The 11,275-nt window shown below is 53.7% G+C and overlaps 1 pseudogene; it reads right to left on the bottom strand.

Moving 5' to 3' along the window:
• Positions 1-3,872: 3,872 nt before the first annotated feature.
• LOC121477041 lies at positions 3,873-8,454 on the bottom strand (annotated as a pseudogene).
• Positions 8,455-11,275: the final 2,821 nt, after the last annotated feature.

Below are 11,275 nucleotides of genomic sequence, written 5' to 3'. Positions count from 1 at the left end.
CTGGGTAGGTCCAGCTGCTCGTCCGCGGCGGGGCTGCGCGGTGCCGCGGCTCCCCAAGCGCCGCCGTTACCGGGCGGGCGGCAGCGGCCCCCGCCAGGGCAGACTTACATAAGCGGCGGCCGCCGCCTCCCCTGCCCCGGAGCAGCCGCGACAATGGCGGCGGCACGACTTCCCGGCGGCAGGCTCGCGCGGCCGGCATGGGCGGGAGGCGGAGGGCCCAGCGCCAGACCCCGGCGGGCTCGGGAGCCCCTGCGGCCTCGCTCTCATCTCTCCGGGCCCGGGAGGCGGGGGGCGGACGGGCCGTCTGCAGCCCTCCCCGAACAAAAGCTCCAGCCTCGGAGCCCGGAGGAGGAAGGGCCGCTTGTTCTTTCCTAATCGGAGTCCGGCGCAGAGTGGGGCCCGCCGCTCCCAACCCGAGCAGGAGCGGGAGCGGGAGCGGGAGCGGGAGCGGGCGTGCGGCCCGGCTCCGCAGCCCCGCGCCGCGCCCCGCGAGCCCGGAGCTCCGCATCCCAAAGATTTTGAACGGTTGTATCTTCATTCTCATTAGCTTCCATGAATCTTTTTAATATTCCTTAATTTCCTGGTTGACCCTTTCATCTTTTAGCAGGGTGGTCCTTAACCTCCATGTGTTTGTGGTCCTTCCAAACTTCTTGTTGTAATTTAGTTCTAATTCCAAGGTATTATGGTCTGAGAATATGCAGGGGACGATCCCAATCTTTTGGTATCGGTTCAGACCTGATTTGTGACCCAGTGTGTGGTCTATTCTGGAGAAAGTTCCATGTGCATGTGAGAAGAATGTGTATTCAGTTGAGTTTGGACGTAAAGTTCTGTAGATATCTGTGAAATCCATCTGGTCCCGTGTATCATATAAAGCTCTCGTTTCCTTGGAGATGTTGTGCTTAGAAGACCTATCGAGGGTAGAAAGAGCTAGATTGAAGTCACCAAGTATAAGTGTATTATCATCTAAGTATGTCTTAATTTTGGTTGTTAATTGATTGATATATTTGGCAGCTCCCACATTCGGGGCATATATATTGAGGATTGTTAAGTCCTCTTGTTGGACAGATCCTTTAAGTATGATATAGTGTCCCTCTTCATCTCTCACTACAGTCTTCGGGGTAAATTTTAGTTTATCTGTTATAAGGATGGCTACCCCTGCTTTCTTTTGAGGACCATTTGAATGGTAAATGGTTCTCCAACCTTTTATTTTCAAGCTGTCGGTGTCCTTATGTCTAAAATGAGTCTCTTGTAGACAGCAAATAGATGGGTCCTGCCTTTTTTATCCAGTCTGAAACCCTGTGCCTTTTGATGGGGTCATTAAGCCCATTCACATTCAGAGTTACTATTGAAAGATATGTGTTTAGTGTCATCATGATACCTATTCAGTCCCTGTTTTTGTGGATTGTTCCACTGGACTTCTTATTAAAAGGGAATTTTAAGAGTCCCCCTTAAAATTTCTTGCAGAGCTGGCTTGGAGGTCACATATTCTTTCAGTTCCTGCCTGACTTGGAAGCTCTTTGTCTCTACTTCTATTCTGAATGAGAGCCTTGCTGGATAAAGTATTCTTGGCTGCATGTTTTTCTCATTTAGGACCCTGAATATATCCTGCCAGCCCTTTCTGGCCTGCCAGGTCTCTGTGGAGAGATCTGCTGTTAATCTGATATTTCGCCCCATATAAGTTAGGGATCTCTTGTCTCTTGCTGCTTTAAGGATCTTCTCTTTATGTTTGGGATTTGCAAGCTTCACTATTAAATGTCGAGGTGTTGAACGGTTTTTATTGATTTTAGGGGGAGAATCTCTCTATTTCCTGGATCCGAATGCCTGTTTCCCTTCCCAGATTAGGAAAGTTTTCAGCTATGATTTGTTCAAATACATATTCTTGCCCTCTGTCCCTTTCAGCACCCTCAGGAACCCCAATTAAACGTAGGTTTTTCTTCCTCAGGCTGTCACTTATTTCCCTTAATCTATCCTCATGATCTTTTAATTGCCTGTCTCTTTTTCCCTCAGTTTCCCTCGTTGCCATCAACTTGTCTTCTATGTCACTCATTCTTCCACCTCGTTAACCGTCATCGTTAGGACCTCTAGTTTGGATTGCATCTCATTTAATTGATTTTTAATTTCTGCCTGATTAGATCTAAGTTATGCAGTCATGAAGTCTCTTGAGTCCTTTTTGCTTTTCTCTAGAGCCACCAGTAGCTTTATCATTTTTGTGCCCAAGATTGCAAATCTGAGAAACCACCATGGAGCTGACACTGATGCAAACACACGAGGGTTTATTTAGAAGCTCGAGCTTGGGTCCAAGTATACCCGACACAGCGGAGCAGTGACTTGGACCCCGAGCCTAAGAGGTGTAGCAGCTTTATAGGGACCAGTGGCCAATGGGATATGCAGAAAGTTGCACAGTCATATTGGTCCACAGGCAGATGGCCGATTGAATTACATTTTACCCTAAAGTATCCATTTGAACTGGCCTATCTCTGAGCCGATTTCTGATTAGGGTGTGTCCTGGGCTTGACTAGGGTGGGGCAGTGCCCTAAGCAATAAGCAGGTCAGCACAAAGCAGGTGCAGCACAAAATGGAGTCAGTCCTGCTCTGCTTGTCCAGGGGTAGGGGATTTTTGTTAAATTTCCTGGGTCCCACATTCCCCCCTTTTTCAGAGGATCCTATGAGGGACCCAATCATGAGTCCAGGTTGCTCTCAGAGTGAGCCAGGGGGAATTATTAAAACAGGATTCTCACCAACCTTGTTGCTGTTCTCGCTCTTATTTACATTTAAGGCAGCAAATAACCCCCCCGCCACCCTTTGTTGTAAGAAGACCAAGTCTAATCCCCTTCTGTTTTAGAGGACAACCTCGGACTAGGGAGTCTTGGAGGTGGGAAATAAGTGAGATCCGTGCAGTCTTAGCTTTAGGGGATTGTCCTTGTCCAGTTGGCTTTTCAATTCTGGAACAAAGTCCTTGAGAATGGTGTGTGGGTCAGCTGGCCGGACGTTGGTGTAGTGGACCCAGGGAGTAATCCCATCAACCTTGAGAGCAGTGGGAGTGGTCAGGATCACGATGTAGGGTCCCTTCCAGCGAGGTTGAAGTGTCTGGTGTTGGTATCTCCACACGTATACCCAGTCACCTGGCCGATATCGATTGGGGTCCGGGGGTAGCCCAGTCTCATAGAGGGCCCTCAGCTTAGGCCACACCTGCTCATGGGTTATGGAGAGTCTGTTCTTAAACCTTAGGGTTTCTTCAATGTTGGTAACTAAAAATCCCCTGGTCCAAATTTACCATGTCTCTGAAGGCCTTAACTGAAGAAATGAAATGCACACTCGAGGAAAAAATTGGGCCTTTGTTGTGACTAAATAGTTTCAGCTCAACAATATCAATGGAGTTAGTTTTTCAAACAGAAGAAAACAAAGGACTCTGGAGCACCAAAGCCAAGGAGACCATGCGAGCTTTCCCAATACCTTGGTTTTATCGGCCTCAGCGAACCTGGGGACACTTGTCTTCTCACATTATCCCTGGTGGGATGGCTGGTCAGCAGGACCCAGGGGAATCCGCAGGGGCACTAGAATGGATCACAGATCAGCCTGGGGCCAGGAAAAAGCCTGAGTACAAGGAGGGCAGAGAGCAGGCTCATGAGAGAGATTTCAACAATATCAATGGAATTAGGATTCCACACACAGGAAAGCCAAAGGGTCTGAAGTGCCAAATCTAAGAACAGCATGCAAGCTTTCCTAGAAGTCTGTTTTCATCTGCCAAAGTGAACTCGGGGATGGGGCAAATTGCCCTGACTGTACCAAAAAGTTTATTTTCACATCAACCTTGGGAGAACAAGTGACTCCATGGGACTCCCCTGGAAGCACAGCCATGTCCACAGGTCCGGTCAGGAGCAAGGAATCACCCTCGGGATGCTGTGACCAAAGAAGAACACCCTCTTTGGCCACACAAACGCGCGAGCCTTTGGAGTGGCCAAGAATGTGCAGGAAGGACAAAGCCCCACAGCTCTGAGTTCCCACAGCTTTCTCCGGAAGGGGGACAGGGTGCTGGTGGTGGTAGTGGTGAGTGCCTCATCATCATCAGAGAAGGCGTCGATAACAGATCCTCTCTGCAGTGCCTGCCTGGCAGCAGGCGTCCGAACACAACCATCTTGGGACACCAGGCTGGCCTTCCCAGAGAGCCTCTCCTCTTGCAGAGGTTTGAAGACCACTCACGCACTGTGTCTGCAATGAGTTTACTGCTGGGCTGGCCCTGAGGGCCGGCAGAGGCCCTGAAGCTCCTGGCAAGCGGCCCAAGGCAAAGGGAAATGTTGTCTCGTCCCCTTGCCTCCTGAGCTTGGCGAAACCCCTGGGAGGCCGGCAATGGCTGGCACAGGCTCTCTGCCCCATCTTGCTGAGCCTCAGCCCGTTGACATCGCCTTGTTGAGTGAAGGGCCAATGGCTGCAGCACCACTTGTGGCCAGATCCTCTGGCAAGAAGTGAAGACACTCCACTTCACAGGAGGGGAGCGTGCAAGTCCCCAACTTCTGCTTTTGGCCATGGCAATCTCAGGCCAGATGCCAACGTGGAGGAGCTGCCACTTTCAACATCCACTCATATGCAGGCTTCCGGGCATACGACTGACCCATGAGACCTTCACTCATGAGGCCTCTACCTGCACGCAACCCCCAAGGCCATCACATCCTTTCTGAGAGGGGACCACAAAGCAGTGCACTGTTGTGGCCTCAGGGTGACCTCAGACAAGACGCCGCCCCACCTGGGAGGACATGGACCAGGCAGCATCTCTGCGTGCCGGGAAACCTCCACTCTATCCCACCCAGGAGCATGGGTTCCGGGTCCCGGCTCTCCAGGTCCCACTCAGACGTCTGACACTTCTTTGTCCTGTGGCCTACACAAAGTCCTTTCAGACCCTCAGTTGCCAGCACTGCGGCATGGGGACTAGTTGTATACCTGGCCCCTGAAGAGAAACATGCCATGGGCAATCCACAGGGCCTTCGGCCATCCTGTAGTTGGAGGCACCACAGTAGGCGACGTGAGTCTTTCCATCATTCTAGGAGACCTCGGGGAGCGTGGCGTACCTCTGCCGAGCCCTGCCCAGCCCTGCCACCAACTGGCGGTGTGGCCTGAAGAAAATCAGGTGTTTGCGATCCTCGGTTCCCTTCTTGCAAGATGGTCACATGCTCATACCTTGCCCAGGCTCTGAAGCTAATCAGAAGCATGGAGGGATGGCTGGAGGCAACGTGGTTCTGCAAGAAGCCCTCCCAGGAGGCCTTGAGAGCCAAAGTTGGAGAAAACTACTCTCTGCATTGCTTCCTTTTGGGAATCTCAACATTCAAACCGCATGAGATTCGGCTTTCCACTTTTTGAAGAAGGGCATCAGAAATGCCTTGATCAGGCCAGCACAAAGGGAGCAGGCTGCTAAAGAGGCCAGGACGCCAAATCCAGAAGAGGCATGTCATGTACATGAACGGAATGGGGATACCAGATACACGAAAGAAGGGTCGTTTCCATCAGCAAAGCCAGCAAGTACAACTGCTCTTCCTGAAGCCTGTGGGTTCTGCTGCCACAGGGAACATGGGGACGGGGCAAAGGGACTGCCAAGTGTGCACGTGCTCACATATGCCAGGTGGACACACCACATGAGGCAGGACCCACGGGACTGCCCCAAGAGCCCTGCACTCTACAGATCAGTCTGCCGGGGGCAATCGGCCTGCAGAAAGGGGGCTAGGCCATAGCTCTCATAGCTTCACGTCAGATAGTTCAACAATATGGATGGAAATAGGATTCCAAGTATGGAAAACAAGGGATTATGGCATAGCAAAGCCAAGGAGAAAGGCATGGTTTCCAAACAATTTGCTTTCATCGGACACTGTTGCCTCTCAGACATTTGTATGGAATAGCAAAACAGATAAACTCCTAACCAGACAAAATACACTTACATGTGTTTATGTTCACTTGCTTAGAGCTGTACCATTGGTAAGCATCACCCCACAAAATGAAAATGTTTGAAATCCAACTGTTCAAACATTTCTATAGTGTTTGCTGGACAATGGTCTGGAATTTGATAAAAGCAGCTGACAACAAAGAAGCATTTTGGCCATCTTAGTAAAATAATCATAGTTCTTAACTCTTCTGGGTCACAGCCCCCTTTGAAAACTTGCTGGCGATGGATCTTCATTCCCCAAAAATGCACACTCTCACTATTTCTGCATACAATTTCAAGGAGTTTAGGGGGATCTCCAACTTCAATCCAAGGTTCCCAGGTTCAAAATCCAAGAACTGGGCAATTGCTAATTTTTCTTACAACAACAACAACAACAAAAAAACCCCGTTTACAAACAATAATCATTCCTTATGTACATACCGACGCTTTATACTTCACAAAGTGCTTTCAACCCCACAAACATTGATAGGCAGAGGAGGAAACTGAGGCGCTGACAAATTACAGAGTGATTTGCCTAAGGTCACTCGGCCAGCTGGTGGCTAGGCCCCGAAGCAGACCCAGCTCTTCCTACTCCGGGGCTTGTCTCCTCACCGCGGAGCTGCCGCCAGAGCTCCCGCCCCTCCCTAAGGGGGCATAAAGAGAAAAAGGCAAAGTAGAAAGCCTACCACCAACCATCCCCCAGCCCTCTTGCCACCCCCAAATGGGTCTGGGCTCGAGTGGCCAGGAGTGCATTGAGGTACTGCAGCCACGTGACCTTGATGAGCTGCAGGTTGGAGAGGGCCCTCACGGTGTAGTCAGGACAGTATGCAGACAAGCGAGCGCCATCGGCTGGCTCTGGCTGCGGGTCGTGGTGGACGGACTGGAGCGAGGACACTGGGGACTGGTGAACCGAGGACGGCGCTGTCAGGGCAGACACTCCGTAGTAGAAAGGCTCCATTCTCGAACTTAGGCCCTCTTTCCCGATCTCCACCTCAACCCTGCCCTGCAGGATGAGAATGAAATAATCCACTGGCTGGCTGCGCTGGTACAGGTAATGGTGTGCAGCCACACGTTGCTCTCGTCAAACCTCACTTCCTGGTTGACGCTGGGATGCTTCAGCAGGTGCAGCAGGACCTTCTCGGAGATTCGCAGGGGGCTGAATACATCCACCTCTCCAGACAGGAAGCGCTGGGTGGCCAAGAGCAGCTGAGGCGAGATTTTCACTTTATATTCATCTTGAACAAGAATTCCTCTTTTCGCCAGAGAGGGGCACTCAGAGGAGCAGGCTTCTTCCTGCCGGTGGCATGTAGGTAGTCCTCAGACTCATCCAGGATCTCAGACTTGATGTTCTCCTCAATGACGTCCTCCAGGGTGACGACGCCCAGCACCTCGTAAAAGGGGTCACCTTCACCCTCCTTGTTCACCTTTTGCACGATGGCCAGGTGAGACTTCCCTCATTTGAACTCCTCCAGGACGGCGTCCAGCTTGGTGTCGTTGAAGACAAAGTGGAGCGGATGGTTGTAAAAGCGGGTGATGGTGCTGAGCAGCGTGCAGTCTTCGGGATCCACGAAGGCCAAGTCCTTGAGGTACAGCATGTCCACAATGTTGGAGAGCTCCTCCTCGTACAGCAGAATGCGCGTGTGGCCGCTCTGCATGATGCTGGCCAGGGCGCCCAAGTCCAGCATGAAGCAGTCCTCCAGCGGCGTGAGCACATCCTCCAGGGTCCGACAGCGCAGCACGCCCTGCTGAGGTCGCTGTAGGGTCGCCGCCGCCACGGGCCAGCCCCAGTATGCGCTCGCGCAGCCGCCCAGGCCGCGCCGCCAGCTCCAGCAGCTGGCCCACGGGCAGCGCCACCGGCAGGGTCAGCAGCACCGCCAGGCGGCTGAGCAGCAGCGCTCCAGGCGGCCGGCACCACCTCGCCCACGAGGAACACGAGCCCGCGCGGCCCAGCAGCAACAGAGCGCCCAGGGCCCGCGCGGGCTCCAGGCGCTGCGCCCCGCACCCTCGGCGTCCGTGCCGCTCTGGCGCAGCGCCTGCACCTCGGGGGGCCGGCGCCAGTGTGCTCAGCTGCAGGCCCCTCGCCGGCGCTGCCAGCGCCAGCAGCCCCGCCGCCCCCAGGCCCAGCGCCCAGGGCGAGGCGCCTCCTCCGGGGCCGCGCCGCCCGGCTCCACGCGCCCGGCCGGCAGCGCCGAATGCGGGCGCACGGCCTCGGCGGGCAGGCGCAGCATCGCGCGCCACTTGCCCGCGGGGGCCGCCGCCGCCTCCGCCGCCGCCAGCCGCCCGCCGCCCTCCCGGGCGTCGCGGCCGGCCCGCCCCCTCGGGGGCCGCCCAGGACCAGGAGCTGTTGGCCAAGCCCAAGCCGAAGAGGCGCAGGTGGAAGGCGGCCTCGGGGCGGCCCGCGCCTCTCCTCCGCACGGCCACCCCGCGTCCGCGTCTCCGTCTTCCTCCAGACAGACGCCCAGCACTCGCGGGCCCGACGCGGCTTCCCCGGCGGCGATGCCCAGGCACAGCGCGGCGAGCAACCAGCCTAGACGAGCCGTCGCCATCGCCTGCTGCCCCCTCTCCTTAGGCAGACAGTTATGACAGTTAAAGACACAGTAATACAGACAAGCGCACAAAACAGGTAACAAGAACACAATAACACAGGCAAACGTTCCAGGGCGGCTGCGGAGACTAAACAGAAGGTAACCCGAAGAGCTGGCAGCCGGCCCTCCTGACACAGGACCTCCGTCCTCCTTACAGATGAGGACCCTGCCCTCTAGGCAGGGGCAAGGGACGTCTCCTCAAGACCCCCAGTCGACAGCCCGCCAGCGCCCCCTTAAGCCAATGCCGACCCAATACAGATTGGAATTCCTACAGGTAAAGTACAGTTTAGAGCTCTCAGAATATGCACGCAAAAGGTGGAAAAGTTGAGAGCATTCACCACGCATGAAACCCTCCGGATGGGGTCCTGGAGGTCTCTCGGATCCCGGACGAACCCCCAAATGTTGTGCCCAAGATTGCGAATCCGAGAAACCACCGAGGAACCGACACCGATGCAAACACACCAGGGTTTATTTACAAGCTCGAGCCTGGGTCCAAGTCCCTGCTCCGCTGTGTCGGATATACTTGGACCCAGGCTCGAGCTTGTTAATAAACCCTCGTGTGTTTGCATCGGTGTCGGTTCCTCGGTGGTTTCTCGGATTCACAATCCTGGGCACAAAATAATAGTGCTTCTGAATTGGCTTTCTGACACTGAATTGTAATCCAAATTTTGTAACTCTGTGGGAGAGCGGGCTGTTTCTATTCTTTCTTTTGAGGTGAGGTTTTCCTTCTAGTAATTTTGCTCAGTGCAGAGTGGCCAAAAACAAGTTGTATTGGGAAAAGGAGAAAAAGAGAGAAGAAAAAGAAGGAAAGAAAAAGAAAAACAGAAAAAAGAAAAAAGAGAAGAAAAGAAAAAAAGAAAAAAAAAAGGGAGGGAAGCAAACAGAAATCAAAAACTGAAAAAACAAGGGGGAGTATCCTCTGATTCTGTATACTGTAAGACCCTTGACTTCCCCTGGAACTTTCCAGTGCTGCATGGTCAATAATTTGTTTTTCCCCTGTCCGTCTAGCTGGTCCTCTGGGAGAGGGCCTACTGGGCAGATTTTCAGGTGTTAGCACTTGGGGGAGCTGCTCAGCGCCCTGCCTGGTGCAGGGCTCAGTAAAAGATGTTTAAGCTGTTTATCCTGTGAGGCCACTGTGAGGCTCAGTAGGGGTTGTTTATCCTGTGACGCCCCAGGAGGAACAACCACAGTGGCGGAGGCCAGCTCTGGAGCCTTGGATTCAGCTCCCGCAGTAACTACGGAGCTCTCAGTCTCCAGGGGCCTGGAGGCTCCGGGGCGGGGCTGCTGATCTGCTCAGCTTGGGGCAGGAGCGTCCTTGCTATCCTGTGCCCTCTTGGCTGCTGCCTGTCCCAGGGGGAGCACTGGATCTTGGGCTGTGTCCCAGGCGTTCTGTGGTCCTGGGCCTGTGCTGTTGGATTCGCGCTCTGGCCTGCGCAGGCCCTCTCCGAGCTGATCCTCTGGCTGAGCCCCTCTGAGCTGCTCCTGGGTCCATCTGGCACGCGCTGCAGCCCTTTAGGAGCTCGGTGCACTCTTCCCGGGGGCAGGTGTCTGTTAGTGTCCCTGGGAGCCTGAGGGCATCCCCGTCCTCCTGGGATCCTGCCCGAGCTCCCTGCGAGGCCTTTCTGTCTGGGAAGATTGGTGCAGCTCCTGCTTCTCCAGACCTGGGCCTTACTGTCCTGGGGACACTCGCCCCGGCCTTAGCCCAGCTCCTCGCAGGGTCCCTCCCCCTTGGATGCCTTTTGTTTCCTTATTTCTTTTTCCCCATCTTCCTACCTTGAAAGAAGCGTGAACTCTTCTCACAGTAGCATTCCAGCTATTTTCTCTTTAAATCTCAGGCTGAATTCGTAGATTTTCAGCATGATTTGAAGGTTGTCTAGGTAATTTGGTGGGGACAGGGGACTTGGGGACCCTACTCTTCCGCCATCTTGCCCTGCCCCCCAAGTTTTCCATTTTGATTGTGTTAATTTTAGTACTATTCCAGGAATATGTCCATTTCAAATTTATTGGCATAGACTTATAGTATTCTTTCATTTTGTCTTTTTAGTATTTTACTCTGGAAAACTGTGTGGAGGTTCCTCAGAGTTAAAAATAGATCTGCCCTACAACACAGCAATTGCAGTGTTGGGGATTTACCCCAAAGATGCAGATGCAATGAAACGCCGGGACACCTGCACCCCGATGTTTCTAGCAGCAATGTCCACAATAGCCAAACTGTGGAAGGAGCCTCGGTTTCCATCGAAAGATGAATGAATAAAGAAGATGTGGAGGGAGGGGCAAGATGGCGAAGAGTAGGGTCCCCAAGTCACCTGTCCCCACCAAATTAACTATATAACCTTCAAATCATCCTGAAAATCTACGAATTCGGCCTGAGATTTAAAGAGAGAACAGCTGGAATGCTACAGTGAGAAGAGTTCGCGCTTCTATCAAGGTAGGAAGACGGGGAAAAAGAAATAAAGAAACAAAAGGCCACCAAGGGGGAGGGGCCACGCGAGGAGCCAGCCAGAGGCCAGGGCAAGTGTCCCCAGGACAGGAAAGCCCCGCCTGGAGAAGCAGAAGCTGCACCAACCTTCCCGGACAGAAAGGTGCTTGCAGGGAGTTGGAGCGGGACCCCAGGAGGGGCGGGGATGCCCTCAGGCTCCCTGGGACACTAACAGACACCTGCACCGGGGATCCCTGGGTGGCGCAGCAGTTTGGCGCCTGCCTTTGGCCCAGGGCGGGATCCTGGAGACCCAGGATCGAGTCCCACGTCGGGCTCCCGGTGCATGGAGCCTCCTTCTCTCTC

Source organism: Vulpes lagopus, chromosome 2, assembly GCF_018345385.1.
Source record: "Vulpes lagopus strain Blue_001 chromosome 2, ASM1834538v1, whole genome shotgun sequence".
In the NCBI taxonomy this organism is placed as follows: Eukaryota; Metazoa; Chordata; class Mammalia; order Carnivora; family Canidae; genus Vulpes; species Vulpes lagopus.
The sequence above is the reverse complement of the archived record's forward strand: the minus strand, read 5'-3'. Positions and strand labels throughout refer to the sequence as shown.